Source organism: Gouania willdenowi, chromosome 20, assembly GCF_900634775.1.
Source record: "Gouania willdenowi chromosome 20, fGouWil2.1, whole genome shotgun sequence".
NCBI lineage: Eukaryota > Metazoa > Chordata > Actinopteri > Blenniiformes > Gobiesocidae > Gouania > Gouania willdenowi.
The window spans coordinates 21738633-21757577 of record NC_041063.1 but is presented as its reverse complement, the minus strand read 5'-3'; the positions used below and the strand labels follow the sequence as shown (position 1 = coordinate 21757577).

The 18945-nt window shown below is 37.2% G+C and overlaps 1 protein-coding gene and 1 long non-coding RNA gene across 3 annotated transcripts in view; both read left to right on the top strand.

The window, feature by feature from the left end:
• LOC114454130 (receptor activity-modifying protein 3) overlaps positions 1-18945 on the top strand; it is a 47986-nt gene that overhangs the window by 8329 nt on the left and 20712 nt on the right. The window lies entirely within an intron of this gene.
• Positions 5905-17499, top strand: LOC114454131 (uncharacterized). Its single transcript, XR_003672516.1, has 3 exons — positions 5905-5944; positions 11987-11994; positions 17395-17499. It is a non-coding gene; the product is annotated as an uncharacterized LOC114454131 (long non-coding RNA).

Here is an 18945-nt window from a genome sequence, read left to right as displayed (position 1 = left end):
GTTAGAACGCACTAAGCAATCCATCTAAGCTTTTCATGCTGTTCTGAGAAGTAGCAAAAACAGTGACTCCTAAAGCAAGTATTGTAATACAATATAAGTTATAAAATAAAAACACGATAAGCAATATTGTCATTTTCCATATTGCCAAAACAGAAATCTCGATATATCTTGACTCTCGATGTATTGCCCAGCCCTAATCACAACACATTTAAAACAAACTTCAGATGAAGCTCTGCATTCATTTTCAATCACATGATCACTAGATGAACCATGACGCCATGGGATTATGGGCAAAATTTAATTTATTGGTTTGTTTGTTACACTTTGTAGACATTCAATCACCTGTTTTCTGGTGTAAAATAGCAAATGCAGGATATTCTACAAAATTATGCATGCAAGGTTTTCCGTGTCATGCTGGGGCCTAATTTTAGAAAGAAATTGCTTCTTCTGTCTTTTTTTTTTTTGTCCGTTCTTTGCCATCCCGGAAAATCAGAATCAGAATTTAAATCAGCGCGACGTACAAAACACGGTCGACTGCAACCCTCTAAAAATTCTCAATCCTCTCACTGCGAAAAAGCATTGCTAATCTATTCCGCACCGAAATAGTCCTGAAAATAGGGAGATAAGAAAGAGATGAGAGGACTTGGTCTCTACAGGCTCTGCCAAGACCTCCAGCCTGGGCTGAGCTGGACTCCTGCCATATAACAGCTGTGGTCCTTACAGCACAGCACTGTCAAGCAGAAAACTTAAGCACTTATTTTAAGACTTCAGTGTGTTTTTAATGCTCCAGCTCCTTTGTATGAAAGTCCACTGACCAAGAGGGAGAAGGAGTATAAAGAGATGTAGCTGCCGAGAAGAAAGCAGTACAAGCTTGTATTCCCTACACCAGAGGTGGGCAACTTTTATCCCAACGGAGGTCGCAATAATGTGTTCGTTAATGACCATACTGAGCATTAATACAGGAAAAAACAAAGTTTTTAGAGTAACTGTGTGCTTTTCTGTCATTTTATATATGTATGTTGTTGTTTTGCTTGTTATACTTCATTTTGTGTATTTCTTTTGTCCTTTTGTGTACGTTACCTCTAACGTGTATGTCTTTTTTAGTCATATTTTGTATTTGCATTGTCATTTTTCTTTCATTGCAGTCAATTTTGTGTATTTCTGTTTGTGGGTTTTTAGTTTTTCTTGTCTTTTTGTGTATTCTAGTTGTCATTTTATGTGACTTTGTATGTTATTTGGAGTTCTTTTTGTGTATTGCTGTTCATTTTTGTGGTAGTTATGTGTGTTTCTGGAGTATTTTCTGTAATTTAGTTTTTTTTTAATTATATTTTAGTGCAGACATGGGCATATGGCGGCAAATGACAGGAAAACACAGAAAACAAGAACAACAATACAGAAAGTGGTCCCAAAAATGCACAAATCAACAATAAAAATGCAGAAAATGACAGAAAAATACACATAATTACAACAAGAGTGCAAAAATAACAAAAGCAGACAATGACCCCAAAAACACACAAAATGACTAAAAACAAAACATACACAATGTATTAATGCTCTGATTGGTCATTATTCTCAATGCCCACATGACTGTTGATAATGTGGCCCTTGGATCAGATTCAATGGCGTTTTTGTGGCCCCTGCTGTGATAGAGTTGCCCATTCCTATGTTTTAATGTATTATTGTTTTGTGTATTTTCTCTCATTTTATGCTTTCACTTTGGCAGGGTTATAACATTATGGCTGCCAGTTGCCCATGTCTGCCCTGCACTGTAAAGACACACAGTTGTAAGGCAGATGCAGTGCTTTCAAAGAAATGAGGAGTATATTTATACACCAAGTCGCTCCGAGTTGCTTAAATGATTTAATGTAAAGTGCCTGTGGTGGATGCAGCAGAAAGTGAGAAAGGAAGGTCCCCATCTGCACCACAGAGACGTCCTGATTTCCACTGGCTGTGAAGCATCTGCTTACTCCTATAAACAACTATCCATGTGCTCTCTCTCAGTCAGGGGAAAATGCCTTCAGGTGCTTTTTGTTACACTGCCATTTTAATGAAAAAATCATTTTCACTCTTTTGTAGAAACCAAATGCTTTTCAGAGACCTGCAGTGAGCTTTTACAGAGTGGAGATACTTTTAGGGCATGAAGAAAATGGTTTTTTTCCCCACCGCACGGATGTTGGTGACATCACCCAGATGTAGCAGTGTTCACATTCCACATGGTTAATGATTAAAACAAGAGGTTTTCTAGAAGCTATTCAGATGATAGGGGTGTGGGGGGACAAGCTGTAAAGATGAGATAACTTTTTATTAATAATTGTCAAGGGACCCATGTTTTCTTCATGAAAACAAAAAAAAAAAATTGCATTTTATAGTAGATCAAAAGAATGTTGAAATTATTTCTATAAAATTGCCCGTCTTTTAAAATACAAATGTAAAGATAAAAATATTTGTACATTTTCATTTATTTTCAATGTATTTTTGAAAGAATGTATTTTTGTACATATTTGTACATTTTCATTTATTTACAATGTATTTTGCAATTTTTATGTTTTAAAATATGAAAGCATTTATTAGAGAACAGTCATAAAAATAACCAAATTGCATTATAATGTGATAGATAAAAAAAAAATTGCCTGTCTTTTAAAACACAAAATGTAAAAAAGAAAAATGTTTGACTTTTTATTTACTATTTCTCTTAAATTTTCTGATTTCAAATATAAAAGCATTGTTTTAAACATCACAAAATAACCAAACCACACATGAGATAAAAAGAATATTTGTGATTCATTAAAAAGTTAGTTTGAGGAGATGTTTAAATACAACATTAACAAAAAATGACATACCCAACCGACAAAAATTCCACCAAAACCCATTTTTTAAGTAATTACTAATATTTTATAACTTTTACCAAGGGAAAAACCACCTTGAAGACCAGAAACTGCCAAATCAGGCATCAACGAAATCTATTTTTAAATGAAATAGCGAGCGAACATTGGGGTACATATTGCTAGTTACTCATTGGCTGGACAGAATGTTTTCTAGAAGAATATTGCTAGCACATGTTGCTTCACTGCATCACTAGTAAATTTTGCAAATTGAACACGTAAACAATAGACATTGCTAAATTACATTCCTAGATCCATTGATAGCACATTATATTGATTGTTGTTACCGATTTTCAGTGGAGTACGCATTTAGGGCCTCCAATCATGTAATTAATTACCTGACATTGAAATAGCACTAAGAAAATTAATGAAATTACTAATTATTTCTTAAATTATTGAAACAAAATCAGACGTAGATGGAGATGTGACACTTAATAGTCCCTCGCGTGCATTTTCTGGCATTATCACGCAATTACGGACTATTTGCCCCTATAAACAGGTGTTTGAATGCGTAACAAAGATGTAAATGTCAATAATTCTCCTTAGTAAAATGTCAAATCCCACACAAAACTCTTTGCTATGCGATGTCATGTGATTTCAAACATAGAAATATGAAATTAATGACAATAGTTAACTCGATTAACCCTATTACGCATGTTTGGCATGATTTCAGCAACTCGCTTGCTCAGCTAGCCCTCAGGGAACAATATCATCTATGATTGTTCATGTGTGTGTGTCCATCTCTGTATTACTGCAGCTTCTGCTTCATTTACACTTTAACAGTGTTAAAAAGCATTAGTAATCCTTCCTATTCATGTGAAAGATTAATGCGCCTGCTGAGGCTTGACCTTTGACTCTTTTGGCGCATGCTGCTCATGATCAAAAATGCCGACGTTTGACTGAGTTTTCAGTCGATTATGTTTCTGACAAAAGACCAGATGTTCAGTAGATTATAGCAGTGTTTCCCGCATCGTGAATACACTCAATAAAACAGTTTGTTTGTTAAATCAGCCATATGTTTAGTTGATTAAAGCTTCAGCCGGCAACAGTTAAACACACTACAGCTTTGTTTGGATCCCTTCTCAAGCATATGCAGCAAACAAACTTCAACGAGTAGATAATAAGTAGGAACTAGACGACGTGTATTTACAGAGAAACTGCAAGGTAGAATGCTTGAGTCAAAGGAATCACAATGGAATATTGTATTTAATGAAAATGCTATAAAAAAAAAGGAAAATAAAGATAATATAAAACAAAACAAGCTATAGAAAATCAAAATGTAGTAAAATAGATTAAAGTTAAGTAAAAAGACGTTTTCTTTTTCTTTCTGGAATTAGTTTTTGATCACGTTTGTTATATACTGTATTACGGATACAGAGTAGCCAGGTTCAGTAAATGTAAATATATTTTTTAATAATTACGAGAGATTTCAGGAGGTGACCCCAAGGTTGAAAAAACGCTGAAATAGAATATAATAAAACAAAATCATAGCCTCCCCCTTCATTTGTCATTTTTTTTCTAATTTATATCTGTCCCACAATCATATATTTGCACTGTTATCCTATGTTGGTATTTACTTTTGTTCTTACTGTGTGCTATTCAATTGCTGCGACGAGTGAATTTCCCCTATGGTGATCAATAAATGTCTTTTCTATTCTATTGTAATAGGTACAATAACTTAACCAAGCTGCAAAAATATTAAATGTTTGTCTTCCTGGAGTTCAAAATACCATGAATAGTTCAGTGACCAAATTTGCAAAATTTTTAACAAAGTTATAGACGTTTGAGAGGCTCCACTTCCAGTACAAACCCCTTTATTCCCACTTATCCATTTAACGGTCCCTGCATCCCGATCCCTAATTTTCTAACATTATTGAAGGCAAGAGTGCTGAGCCATAGCGGAGTCTGTCACTTGTCCTTTACGATTCTTTTTGAGCAGATGTGACTCACAGATCATTGTCACAGATCGTTTTTTTTTTTTTTAAATGATATACTGTATAAGGAAAATAGGTTTCCCTAATTAAGGAATGCAAATATTTCCTGTCACAAGCCATTTTTAGTCAAATAAGGGAAAGTAATTTTCCACTTTAATGATTAGCATTAGAAACTCAGTTATCCTGTTGATTGTACAATTAGTAAAAGGGAGCATCAAGGATACTGATAGGTGTGAAGAATCTGGGATTTTGTGTGGACGACACATTCAACTGTGGGTCATGATAACACATTAAAAACACACTTTGTAATTCAATCACAGGATAACATGTAGGGCTGCGCGATTATGGCCAAAATGATAATCACCATTATTTTAATCAATATTGTAGTCTCAATTATAATTACAATTATTTATCATGTTAGGAAAAAATCTGTGTTTTTAATTACACTACTTTTAAACAAACATGTGTTCAATTTACAGTGCAAAATTAAACTTTGAAGAACAATTACACAAAAAACATAATATAAGGTAACCCAAAATGTACCAAACTGAATAAATACACTATTACAGAGTGCAGAGCCCATATTTTAAATGTAAATATAGCCGACCATCAGGTTAATTTAATCGTGACAACAATAATCGTGATCCCGATTAAAATTCAATTAATTGCCCAGCCCTAATAACATGATCACTACAGACGAACCCTAACATGTAGTGCGTGATTTTATCTTTTATTTATTTTATCTGTTTATTAAGCACAACAACACCACATCTACTCTAGACATGCTCAATGGGAGGGGAAGACCTTATTTAATTCCCTCCATTCTCACTCGGAACGCTCCAAATAATGAAAGAAAAAAGACTTCCATTTTATCTAAGACAATCTTGCATCTTTGTAAAAAAAAAAAACATCAGAACAACCAAGTCTTCTGCACAAGTACCTTACAGTATCATATTCTTTACGTACGTTCTTCCATGTTGTACCTCAAAAGTACGTTTTAAACCGTTCCATATCGAACACCACACACAAAGATAAGCTGAAACTTTTTTGTTCTTATTTTTAGGATTCTTAAAGTTCATCTGACCTCACAGATTATAATCTTCTTGTTGATAAGTGAAACATTTTTTCGTAGGGTTAGTAAATATTAATAAATATTCTTGACTATAAATAATGTATGGTCTCTGTCAGGGTTGGGGTCAGTAACGCTTTACGAACTAATCTTATTGATTTATTTGTAAAATGCATATAGGATATAGTACAGGTTTTAAAAACAAGTTCTGATGAACTACTGCCGGACCCGCTGAACGTCTCCGCACCGAAGAGCACGTACCACGTTCCCAAGAATTCAGTGAAATAACTCTGTTCAACCAGGTAAAACAAATGAAATTGTGCGACGTAAAATGGTAATCTACGTTGAATTGGCTTTGAAACAATATATCACATGACTTTGTTCCGATAAATTTAGAAATGATGGGAAGATGGGGTGCTCCCACCACTTTCAAAAAGGTCTCCTAGATGCTCTTGACATCCGCTCATAGAATGTCCATGTCAAATTACAGCCCGATTCAACGAGCATTAATGGAGGAGTGGTCATTTGAAAAATGGCGCCCTCGTGGCACATACGGAGTAATGGGTCCCATTCATATATTGGTATTTGTCAATGATTCGGTACCACCAACTGTTGCAATATTTGACTCACAAATAAATGAGAAAACGACTTTAGTGGAAATTGCCTAAAAAGGGGGGTGGGCCCCTAATCTAATTGTGCGGGGCATAATCGAAATCTATGTTGAACTACCTTTGAAACGATATATCACACAACTACGTTCCCATAAATTTGGAAAATACCGGAAATGGGGGGATGGGCCCCTGGGCCCAATTTAAAAAAAAAAAGAAAGGGCTCTTGAGCGTCTCATTGTATTCATTCATAAAGTATTCATACCAAACTACATACAGATCTAATGAGAACTAACGGAGTAGCCATTTGAAAAATGGGGCCCCAGGGGACACGTACGAGGTAATAGGTGACATTTATATATTGGTATGTGCCAATGATTCAGTTCCACCAACCGTAGTAATATTTGAGTCGCAAATAAATGAGAAATCAACTTCCTTTTTTTTTTTTCTTTTGAAAAATCGAGCTCCAAGCGTTGATGCGTACACATCCATGGATTATAGCTACCAAATTTCAGCCCGATCCGTTCACAAATAACAGAGGTGTAGCGATTTTAACTAGTGTACACAACAAGAAGAAGAATACAAAGTGAGTGGCGTTTTTGAGTCCGGTAACCCGGCCTTAAAATGATTGAACAGGAATGAGGGTGGAATTGGACATAATTATTTATCCATTTTCTAGACATTCATTCACCCGTTTTCTGGTGGAAAAATAGTGTTCATGTGAAATTGGTCCCAAAAAACACATGCTAGGCATTTCCATGTGATGTAGGGTTTAAATAGGGTGAATGTCTTTTTTCCCTTGTCAAAAGGATTTTTCTCTTCTCAGAACATGAATTTCAATTTTTCCACGCTCGTGGAAAATTGAAGCCGCTACTAGTCGTACTTATACTCCTCAAGCGTTCCGCGTTCAAGCCCACAACAATTCAATCCACACTGACCAAATAATCAGACGACAAAGTGTTGGGCCATGGCCAGGATTGCCTATTGTAAGTTGGACTTCAGGGCAGACTCAGGCAGGCCGGATTAGAAGAGGTTTGCCAAAGCGTTTTACTTTTTCATATATGACTGCTGCCAATTGTTAATTTTTCCTCTCTCGCCTCTCCTCGGTCTGTGAGTTTGGGCTTCACGTGCCAAGTTTGTCCTCTTCTCACTCTCAGACTGATTGCTTCCCTTTTTTATCGTACCACTTTCATTGCTTTGTGCCTCGATCTGGCAGAGAAAAAGCCTATTGGTGCCATCAACGCTGTCCTTTTCTGACAGTCTTTGTACCGACTGGCTTCCACAAAAACGATTCCTATACCTGTGTTCAACCATCTCAGTCCTGATGATGTTATGGCGAAGGCTGGATTCATAGGACAGTCATGCCATGCTCTGGATTTTATCTCGTGTGCCAAAGGGCTGTCATTAACCATGTAGGGCAAGTTGACATATTCATTAAATATCAAGTGAGTGGACACTGCTGTCATAGAAAGGGGTTCGTTCAGATGGCCAAAGAGCTAGAGTTGATTATATTCACCAGCAGGAAACCCAAAATTAGGGTAGAATATTAATATAAATGAAACATTAGATGCACACATGCTAGCCTCAGAATGTTTTTGATTTCCTGATTGTCAGGAAACGGTCATTATGGGGCTTTCTGCAAAGCTGCACGAGCAAACGTAGACTCGCATCAAAGGAACCGTGATTATTTAAATCCGGGAAATGACTAGGTGGGACCTCCTCAATTTAGATTTGTTTGTTTGAACTATAAATAAAATTAGTATTCGTCATGTCTCTGGATCTTTCAGTTACACCCCTCACTGGGCAGCCGCAGAATAAAGCTGAGCTTTTGTTCGCACAGCTCATGTTAATTTGCTTACTCGTAAATATTGATTATTTTGTATCATTTTACATCAACGTGACTATAGCAAATTTATTACTGACTTCTGTGAATGTTGGCTTCGGACTGATTAGGTTGATGTGCTAAATTAGCATGCTACCTTAGCCTGAGTGTGTTAATGCTTACCTTAAATAAACAGACCAAGATACTGTGGATGACTATTGAGCTAATAGTGCCACGTTAGCTCGATTAGAAAGAAAATTTAGAGCACTGGTTCTCTACCTGGCCAAAAATGGGAGGAAAACGAGGTAAAAAAGAGTTCCAAGAGTCAATATTGGAACAGTTAGTTTAAACTGGTAGATAATCGGTGTGACAAATCGTGAATCTGGGTTAAATTAGTAAAAACAAGCATGAAATATGGTGAAAGGAGGTTAAAAGTGACTATAATGAGTCAACGTATGCAACATTAGGTGGGAGAAGGTTTAAGTTCAGAAAATGTCTTAAAAGTGGAAAAAATGTGCTGAAAAGGCATTGAAATTTGATGGAGAAATGTCAAAAAAGCATTAAAACAAGCAAAAATCAGGCAAGAAAATGTGATGAAAGCAGGTTGAAATATGGTAACTTTGGTGATAAAAATATTTGTAGTTTCTTAAAGGCATCTGGTGACACCCTCCCAGTGTCTTGTGAGCCCAAGGTTGAGAACTCCTGATTTAGAGGAGTAAAATGGGTATCATGTAGTTTTCACTTGAAGAGGAGGAGAGTAACATGAATACTAATTTAGGCCAGTACGCTTGTTCCTTTTTTTTTTTTTTTTTTTTAAATTAATTCTTCTCCAATAGGAATTAAATAATTTATGTAGTTTCTTCCATATCTTCATTGTCACAATCTCCAGCTTGAACTATATGGACAAAGCGAAGATACATTTTATTAATAAAAGATGTATATTTAGATTAATAATTTTTTTTTTTTTTTTTTAAAGCTATCACGTCTGCTGTAAACAAAGGGTGAGAGCTCATGGACAGCTGTCTCCATCCCACAGGAGCCTATTCTGCTAAAATCAACCTCTTTTTGTCCCCCCTCTTCACGTCGTAAACTGACTGCATCTATACAAATTAGTTTTCAGCACTGCTCCAATATCACAGCGCCTAATGTTCCAACAAAGTGCCATTTGTTTCCTGGAGAGTTGGCCATCATGGATCCTTTCTCCTCCACCGGTGGCATTTTATTTCTGTCTCTCTCAGACTCAGACTGGACCCTTTACCCTCCCTTCCTTCTTCCTGCTTTTGTTTGCCAAGTGCCCAGAGTTCCCCTCTGCCTTACACATCTGTGTCATTCCCTGGACTCGTCTTCCTCTCCCTCCTCCTTGACCCCTTCATCCACCCTGCATGGACGACTCCTCTGTGATAGAAACGGGCTGTATGTCACAGTGCTGAGAAATGGCGAGTTGTTTGTTTTATCCAGCACGGTAAAGGAGTTGCTCTTCTGACTTCTAAATAGCTTTGAAACAGAACTTTTCCTTGTTTCTGTCATCATGGGTAAAATGCAATTGCTTTAAAATGTGTTTTCAAAGAGATAAAGAGTGAAGAACACTTTCCAGAATGTTGCACACATTCGAATGTGTTATAAAGACTGCGATATTGCTCATCTTGTTTGTTTATTTGTTGACTAAATGACAAATAACAACCGGTGCCAAAGTGGTGCAGCCTGGCTGATTTTAAACCAGGGGTTTTTCCTCACTTTAAGATGTAACATGGAGAATGTAGAAGAGCAGAGTGGCTGCAAGCATGAAATGAAAGGTGTTGGTGGAAGAGGGGAATAAACATATTTTTGATACACAGCAAGCAAATGTTATTCAAAGCAGGAGAAAAATAATATGGGAAGCTGTTGGTGAGAGTGAAAGCTGTGAAGAAAACAAGATGAAAAGCAGATGAAGGCACGGAAACATGGACAGATATGAGGAGAAATAAGGAAAATATGTTTAGATCCTTTTTGTTTCAATTTTCAAAATTATGTGTTCTCTTCGTTGTGCCGACTTCTCTTCCTCCAACAATGGCTGCAGCCATCTGTGAGTAAAGCTGTGATAGTTGACATATGCTTTAATTTTGGAGCAGCTGTTTTATGCTTTATATGCACATCATGTATGGTTGTTTTATAGCAGTTTTTGTTAAGCAGAGTTGGTCAAAATTTATTCCGAATAGTAATTCAGACCCTCACTCATGGGGGATAGACGGATCGGTGCACCATCAGCAGTGATGCGGTCGCTGTATCGGACTGTTGTGGTGAAGAGGGAGCTGAGTCGGGGGGCAAAGCTCTCAATTTACCGATCGATCTACGTTCCTACCCTCACCTATGGTCATGAGATTTGGATAATGACCGAAAGGACAAGATCGCGGATACAGGCGGCTGAAATGAGTTTCCTTTGCTGGGTGGCTGGGCGCACCCTTCGAGATAGGATGAGGAGCTCGGAGTAGAGTCGCTGTTTCTTCACGTCGAAAGGAGCCAGCTGAGGTGGCTCGGGCATCTGTTTCGGATGCATCCTGGTCACCTCCCTCGGGAGGTGTTTCAGGCATGTCCTATTGGGAAGAGGCCTCGTGGAAGGCCCAGGACACACTGGAGGGACTATGTCTCTGAGCTGGCCTGGTGTCGCCTCGGGGTCCCCCCAGAACAGCTGGAGGAGGTGTGCATGGATCGGGAGGTCTGGGCATCTCTGCTGAGACTGTTGCCTCCGCGACCCGGCCCCGGATAAAAGCGGAAGAAAATGGATGGATGGATGTTAATTCAGATTGCTTTCATTTATTTACTTTAGAAGGTTTTTTGTGTTTATGTTGAACATTATTGCTAGTTTTTGTACTTAAGCTGTAAGGGAACATTCTAAGGCAAAACACAACCGTTTTATGATGCTGAAGCCACTTTAATTTTTGATCTTTGATTTTGAAGAATATTCAGGTTGTTTTGTGATTTATTTATTTCACAATTCCTTGTAACATTTTCAGTTTCTGCTGGTCTCTGGTAAATAAACTGGTATTGAAAGAATACTTAGTGTTTCAGTCAGATTGGTGTTTGTAAAGACTAATACTGAGCAGAGTTTAGTACAGTGAATGTAAATGATTAGAAACTGTAGGGTTGGATACAGTAACATTTCATTTATCAGAGGCTTTTATCCAAAACAATGTTAATACAGGGGTACAGTTCAACAGTGAATTATTATATTATTACAGCACTGATATGAAGCTGTATGGACACAAATAACCCCAAAAAAAGAATACATTCTTTAATACTAAGTAACTCAAGTTACTTTTTCCAGTAACACATTACTTTTTGGTGTAAGTAAGCAAAATAGTAACTGAGTTACTTTGTGAATGAAGTAACTAGTAACGGTAACTAGTTACTTTTTTTCAGTAACTTGCACAACACTGGTAGTTAACACAGCATTGATTGTTTTTTTGGAGATTCTTAAGTATAGACTGGGCGTGTCTTAACTGCTCCAGGAGCCCCGCCCATAGTCAAGGCATTTTCTGAATTTCTCTTCTTGTGGCAGGTCAGAGAATCCAGGGGTATAGTGACGCTTAAAGAGTTTCACGAAGAATCTCGTTTGATTTAAGCGTAACTTATTCTGTCTACGTAAATCATCCGAAGCAGTAATAACAGTAGTTGACTCTATTAACCCTGTTTAGCACATTTGGTACAATTTTGAGAAGTTTAATAGCCGGTAAAGTCATCTAAACAGTGAAATACGATGAAACGTAAAAGTGTAAAGGGCAACAAATAAACCATGAAACGGAATTTTGGAAATTTTGACATGGAAAATCGGACCTTGATATTCTTGGTGTGCAATAGTCACGCTTGAGGGTGGCAGGTCTTTGGATGATTGTTTTCTTGTAAACCTTGCAGTGAGGAAAACGCTATATACTGTGGCTATAATACTTAATGTTTTACACGCAGTTCTGAGCATGAAAAGAGTGTAAACTCGGGAAAATAGCCTGTCTCGATGTGCACAAAGCAAATGCATTTATTTCTGCTGATGGTCTGTTCCTCTGACATGTTTTGATGCGCACTGTGTGAGGATAGAATTTCAACATCTCTCCAACCTCCAGCTTTAAAGGTCCAGCTCTCTCCTGTGACTGTGGATATTTCCAGACTGTTGTATGTTTGCAGAAATCCTGCAGGATGATGTATATGTGCTGCTACTGCTGCTGCCTGTTACAGTTCACTGAGAAGTCTTTTTCGCTGCCGCTTTCTAAACCAGCAAAGGTTGGGTGTCAAGTTTGATCTGGGAACTTTAATTTCACGCGTTGGTGGAGCGTCCATCAGACAGGAATATTTGTTGACATTTTCAGTGATTTCTCTTTTGTGTTTGTGTGGTGAAAAAGTAACAGACATGGGCAAATGACAGCCCGGGGGTGACATGTGGTAAACGCATAAAATGAGACGGAAAATACACAGAATGAATCAAAATATCTAAAATCCACACCAAAAACACACAACTACAAAAAATAGTACAAAAAATAGTCAAATATACAAAATGACATGAATATACACAAAAATTACTCCTGAAACAGACAACTAAGTAACTGATAATTATGCTAAACTCCAATGAAAATACACAGAAAGTACAGTAAATTATCGCTCAAAACAACAACACAAACAAAGGAAAGAAAGAAAACTGAAAGGACAACAAAATACCTACATTTTTTTCAAAAACACAATACAACAAAAAACACAGAAGAAAATACAAGAAGACAACAAAATACATGCATTTATTCCAATTCCAAAAACACACAAGATGGCGACAAAAAGAACCCAAAAAATCCACAAAATGACAACACCCCTTCTTTTTTTTCCTTCATAAGTCCTTGCTTTTTGCCAGGCCACAGTTGTAAATAAGAACTGTTCTTGATCTGTTTTTACTTGGTTAAATAAAGTCAGATAAATTAAAAATAATAAATTAATAACAGAAATACACATAACCCTTTGTTATTTAATATATTAAAGCTTAGATTAGTCAATAGTTCTAAATGCTGACATGATTAATACTGTGGCCCTTGGATCTGACCATTTTTGTGGCCCTGGCTGTGATAAATGTTATATATTTCTGCTATTCAAGGTACAGGATGAATTTGAAATGAAGTTAAATGTGGTAAATGCATGGAAGCATGCACTTTATGATCAGCCACATTCACTCATTCACAGACTAATGGAAACAGAGTTGCTCTGCTGGGTACTATTTCGCATATGGAGTAATTTAGGTTTCAGTGTCTTGCTCAAGGACACGTTGACTCATGGTCAGGGACTGTTGACATTTTTACATTTACAGTAGTTTATCTTTTGGCTCAGGCCTCGTAATGTGTGTCATATCAGTGTAACGGACCATAAGCAGGATCTTCTCTGTACTAAGTTAATGACCAAGCTGAAAATCTCGTAATTTATCATAATTTACTGGTTTGACCTCAACAAGCCCGGATTTTAATCAAGCCAGTCTACATCCTTGTTGTCCGTCACGACGTTGACATCCATACGCTGCTGGAAGGTCGTTATTCCCATAAGTCTGGTCTGCTGAGAAGAGCGACACAGTCTGTCCTCGTGTGACACTAACAATCACTTCTGGAAGGTTTGACGAAGCAGCTCACAAATGCATTTCTATGAATTTATTCACTTTTCCTTTTCAATTATTACAACACTGGTATTCTTTGCACTCAAAGAGAGAAACTATTTCCTGCGGGAGGATGAGGATGAGAACACACGGGAGTTGAGTAGCAACATCCTCTTGGTAGGAACCAGTTAAAAAACAGAAAAAAAAAAACCAAAAAAAAAACACCATCACATTCTGTTTGTTGCATTTTGTTTGAGGAATTGCTTCATGGCGTTACAGGAGTGTGAACAAAAAGACTGAAAAAGGGATTTTATGAAACATGAAACATTACTTTAGCTTCCTATCTAATTTATGTTTTGACATTTCATCTGCTTTGGTTATCAACACTTGCCCAAAAAATGTTGATTTAATTTCTATGTAGGTGCATAATATCAAATCAACCATTAGAAAGTATTTAATTTATTCTTTCTTTCATTATTATTATTTATTTATTGTTAAATACGTAAATGTCAATGACCTCCTTAGATTATAGGGAGATTATCATTGGTTTTTCTTCATTAAAGTCAAATTGTGACACTAAATCTGTGCTTTATACTTGCAGTTTTTTTTAATTTTCTTTGTAATTTTACTCGAACACAAAGCCGTGTGTAAGCCCGTAGAAACCAGTGCATGTGACTCACTTTGTGAAAGTGACAATTTTTCAAAATAAAATGACCATAAAAATTAAATAAAATTGCTTTTTTGCAATCCACAGACGTATTAATGCTTAATAAACATACTACAAGTATGTAAATAAACGGTTTCCATCCATAGTCCCCATAGAGTCCAAACGTATCAGAAAACCTAAAACCATGATAACACATATGTTAAACAACCAATAAAATAATCAATAAGGCAGCGGCATAATGTAAAGCGTAGACTGACTAATACCAGGTTGTATTGACAGGAGTTTGTTTCATATAAAGAGCAGGTAATATAGTTCACTTCTACTTCATGACTCAGCATGTAATCAACACATAGCATCTGCACATTTTATTGCAGTGGAGATGGAACCATCTGTTGACCTGTTGATATTTTGATTTGGACAAACAAACTCAAAATGTAACCATATCAATGTGCACGCACAAAAAAAAAAAATTGAAAAATGTATTTTATCAAGCAGGCCTACCCACCTGAGGATAATGGTTCCTTTAATTCTGTATCACCATTGGTTCCTAAAACATGTTCAGAGGCAGAGGGTTCACACTGAATATTTATCAAGGCATTATGATGTATTTTTGATTAAGATTTCTTCATTTTTTCCCCCTACGTTGCTGTTATTTCTCATTCCGTGTTTGGACACAGCCTTTTCATATCCTTTCCATTTGTCAGCAAAACCCCTCCACTGCTTTTATGAGGCTTAGCCTATTAATCTGATTGGAAAGACAGAAAGAGGGGGAGGCAGATGGTGCATCAGGAAGGGAGCGAGACACAAATACACCTGATTTATTTTCCTTGTTATAGTTCCTCTGATTAGATTTTAAAAACACGACCCAGTAATGTGCTGGGCGTGCATTCACTGGCCGACAAATCAACGCTGATATGGTGTTTGCTATGGATTACACCAACCCTTCACAGCTTTTGTCTCATTCAAAGATAAATTAGTGCAGAATATGAAAACCGTGTCTCCAAAAGGATGTAACACATTCACTGATTTACTAGTAGACGAAAAGTTATATAAACACTGCAATGGAATCAACCAATTCACATCACATCCAGACAATCATTCCCATGACTGTAACCTAAGGCAGGGACCCTCAACTGGTCTCAACCTGGGACCCACATTTTGCCATGTTCATTAAATCGCGACCCACTTTTTTTTTTTAGAATTCAACCAACCAATATTTAGTTTTTCAAAAACACACATATAATCTTTTTTGAAACATACATCTATATATTTTCCTGTGCAACATTAATGTCAAAAGAAATGCTTCTTTCAAAATAAAAGACAAGTCCAACATGAAAGACATTAAGTATTTATTTTTGACCAGCTGTCCATCACCCACCCAGTACAGGTCCGCGACCCACTTTTGGGTCCCGACCCACCAGTTGAGAATCGCTGACCTAAGGTATATATACATTTTTTAATAAATACATTTGCACATATTTAGTTTATTTGTAATATATTAAACACGTTTTATGTTATACACATTTTTGCTACAGATACGCTTTAGTAAATAAAGGTTGCAAAACAAACCACAACACTTCTCCCGACGCCTTAAATCTATCCAGACAGCGACGGCAGTTTATCTGTTTTCCTTTATCGGCTGTTTCCTCTGATGTAAATTCATCCACCAGGCCGTGGCTGACAGCGGGACACTTTGCCAGCTGAGCTGATGGCTAACCGGCGTGCTGTCAGACACAAACACTCCCACTAACAGCACCTCTCAGATCTCCCAGTTAGAGATAACTCAGGCTGGCCTGCTTATTTCAGCTCTTAAAAGAAATACACGACTTATCACATGAATGCACTTTGGATGTTTGGTTTAAAACTGAATAACATGGGCGGAGAACAGCTGATAATTTATTTACTTCATTTGGCAAAGAGAAATGAGAAGAAAAAAGTCTCATCTCTTGGTCAAAGGTTCGAAATGGCTAACTCTGTACTATGCACTACAAACTCAATGAGTATATAATGTCTACTATATACCATAAGTATGGTTAGGATGGTGACCGTTCCCATTGAAGTATACTTCCAAGTTTCCCAAGATGCATTTCTTACCATGGCAAAAACCTGAAGCAAACTGATGTAAATATCTGTTGATTTTCTACCTTTGAAAGTTGGAGACCAAGTAGAATATCAACATGTGGTAATTTGATCCATAAAATTTGCAGACACACATTTCATGCCGACATTTCTGAGATTTTCAGCAACTCGCCATTGTGCTACTGACAAAACTTTCGGGTAACTTCAAAACAAGAGCCCTTTTTTAAAACAAAAGTGTTAAAAACCAATGGAAGACAAAAAGAGATGCTTTTGTTTTGAAAAGGGGATGTTTGACTTTTATCTTGAAGCCGGTCCCAGGACGATTTTACGTTCTGTTTGCAATGCATCATGGGGCGGTTGAGTATGACTCGTGTGCAAATATTCCCATGTAGTATACATCTGGGTATTTCACACGTGCTCAATTTTTCCATACTTTCTAATATGAACACACTACATACTCATATTGATTTCAGGCATAGTATGAATAATATGTTGGTATGCGATTTTAAACAGTCAAGTGATTGTGTAAGAACGCACAGTTTTTTTGCACCATAGCTGGTTCTCCTGCCCACCCCCACAAAGCCATATGCTCTACGTCATCTTAGAGTCTTCCTGTGTCTGGCCCGAGCCGAGAGCGTTTGTGTTCACAGCACACCGGAATCGTTCTAGACTTCGGTTGGAAACGCTCCGATTTACCTACTTGTTTCACTCTAGACTTTGTTTGCACATTCACACCAACCCTCTAGTTTGAACACTGCGCAAGCGCACATATCAGTAGCTCTGCAATTGGTTTAAAAGTGTGGAGAAAATCTAAGAAGCCATATGATTGGCTGAAAGCAAACACACCTGATCCGCGACGTCAGGGCAGTCTCAAAATTCACCGCACATATTTCTCTCACAAACGCGCAGAGGTTTCACAGCACAGAAGCAGTTTGTAAAAGCACATTCAGCAATTCAGATTATCTGTGGATTTATATTACAAGTGTGCCTCAAAATAACATTTGTGACGTAGAGCGTGTGCATTTCAAGTTTGCATAAAATATATATTTGCGAAACAGGTCGTGTGCATTTGTGAATCTAAAATACAACTGCGAAACAAAGCATGTGCATTCGTGAAAAACCCTTTAAGAGTTCATTCATTATGATACTGTTCTGATTCCAGATAAATGAGGCGGACTATTGGGGAAAGCAAATCCGAGAGCGTTTTAACTGCTCAATAATTCTTTGGTGTGGTATAGCTCTTTATATGTGGGCATTGCCATTTTTGAGATTTCAGAACAGCGTTCACTTAGGTTCTTGCCACCTCAAGATCACTCTTTGTGTTTCCGCTCCCATTGACGGTCTCTGGTAAAATAGCATTTCAATCCAATATTTTAGTTGCGTCATCCAGTTTCTTAGAAGTTATGTTATTTCTTAGAAGACCAGGAATATTACAGTAGATGGATTTTAATGGCGACTGTAACCATTTCTTATTCGTATTTACATGATTAAACCTCCATTAATTTATATGATCTTGTGTTACCATCCACAATTACAATTCACTACAGATAACCTTTATGTTGAGCTCAAATCAAAATCCAATCAAAGTTCATTACTACCAATCAGTGGCTTGTTTTCAGGTAGGAGGGAGTTGGTGTTAAAGAATCGTACCTGACGTCAAATGAGCTAATTCGATCACAACTAATCACTGTGCAAGAAACGCGGAGCTGATTGGTAGAATAATGATGGAAAGAAACTCACAGAAAATTCAAGTTGAACCAAACCTTGTACAAACTAAAAACAAACTATATTTAGGTTTGGTGGATGCTAAACCCTGGTGGTAATGGCTGGACCTTTCAGTTATTAAACTCTGACTAAAATTTCATGCACTTCACCAGGAAAGGAATGATTAGTATAGCCACTGTTGTTTTTAGGCCAGTTGTTTCCCAGCAACAGCCCCTTGAAACCTTTAGCAGATGAGCCCGACAGAATAATAATTGGAATGAAAATAAGCAAATGGATTAATTGAATGACCAAATACAAATGTTCTCCTCCGTGCTGGCTAATGAGGGATCTATTGATTAGGATTTCTGTTGGGAATTAGTAATTATGCGGCTAAATGAAATAATGTGATAGAAATACCTGCGTGAGGGTTCTATTTAGACGTGTGAGAAACCAAAGTGCTGCTGAGGCTTTCACCACGTGTCTCAGCCTTTCAGAGTCACTTCAAAGTGGGTCTCATGGTTTCATTTATTCTAAAGGACAGGCCTTTTAACAGCTACCTTGGACTGCTTGCAATAAAGATGCAGATTTTTTCC